Source organism: Aplysia californica, unplaced genomic scaffold (genome assembly GCF_000002075.1).
Source record: "Aplysia californica isolate F4 #8 unplaced genomic scaffold, AplCal3.0 scaffold01089, whole genome shotgun sequence".
In the NCBI taxonomy this organism is placed as follows: domain Eukaryota; kingdom Metazoa; phylum Mollusca; class Gastropoda; order Aplysiida; family Aplysiidae; genus Aplysia; species Aplysia californica.
In genome coordinates this window covers 69,443-70,660 of record NW_004798359.1, presented here as the reverse complement: position 1 = coordinate 70,660, position 1,218 = coordinate 69,443, and the positions used below count along the sequence as shown (strand labels likewise).

General features: G+C 43.5%; 1 protein-coding gene across 1 annotated transcript in view; it reads left to right on the top strand.

Moving 5' to 3' along the window:
* Nucleotides 1-292: 292 nt before the first annotated feature.
* Nucleotides 293-1,218, top strand: part of LOC106013655 (putative uncharacterized protein DDB_G0291608) — a gene marked incomplete at its 3' end in the record, with an annotated part of 32,485 nt that continues 31,559 nt past the window's right edge. Inside the window, 1 exon segment of the mRNA XM_013089954.2 lies at nucleotides 293-335.

Genomic DNA, 1,218 nt, shown 5'->3' with positions numbered 1-1,218 from the left:
CTCTCTCTCTCTCTCTCTCTCTCTCTCTCTCTCCCTCTCTCTCTCTCTCTCTCTCTCTCTGTGTGCCTCTGTCTCAAACTTACCTGTATGGCAGCACTTTTTTCTAGAACCGGCCACCATCACCCCCTTTCCGCCCCCTATTTCCCCTCTTTTTCTTTCTCTTATTTTCTCCTCTCTCTCCCCTGTCTCTCCCTCTCTCTCTCTGTGTCTCTCTCCGTGTCTCTCTTTCTATTTCTCTCTCTCTCTCTCTCTCTCCGTTTGTATGAGCTTGATCAGTAGCGCCCGTGGATCGGGTGGAGGAAGGAGCTGTTAGATGCTTGCTCTTGCTCACCGAGGTTAGGATGTACCTTCTACTCGTGTTATCTCAGGCCTTACCTTCTCCTATACTCGCCGCTGCCTGTGTGACTTTTGTGTGTGTGTGTGTGTGTGTGTATAGTGTACCGAAAGACTGATACAAGTATTCTCGAAACTCAGACGTTTTGGCCCCTATATGTGTTACTTCATATAAACTGCGTATTTTTACTTAAATCGCATTTTGGATAATATGATGATTAATACCAGTAATTTTTCGTGCCAACATCTGGTTTGATATGTGGATATTTCTGGATTTTATTTGAAACTGTGCGAGGCATTTTAGCCTCAAAATGTGCCAAAATACTTGTTTTTTTTAATAAAAGGATTAGGGTACTGGATATACTAACTAGATGGTTGATAAATGGAGAAACATTTCGATATCGCATTCGGGGCCACAATGATAAATACATATATATATATATACATGTATCATTTTGTGCACGTGCATTCTAGAGGTGTTCTTTCTTTATTTGAACCGTGTAGTGATGCTACTGCCGTAAAGTGACGCGAGTTGAGATCATCTTCTTTCGCCTTCTCGGGGTCTTACCATCTTATGTATCGTGTGCCTAGACCGTTTATCTTGATTACTGGAGTCTCTGGTGTAATGGACGGACTCTTATCTGTTGCGCTGGGAAGACATGAGTTCTATTCTCGAGTTGTGAAGTTGTTCTATCGAATTCTTCCGTCTGTCTGCTCGGATGGTGTTATCCCATTCAGCCTGGGTTGAGATTAGTACTAACCGGCAGCTCGAAGCCGACGGCCTCCTGATTGATTTGAATTTGAAGTGTGGAGATGTGGGTAAGACAGACAGACTGACTGACTGACAGACAGATAAAAAGACAGACAGACAGACAGAGACACAGA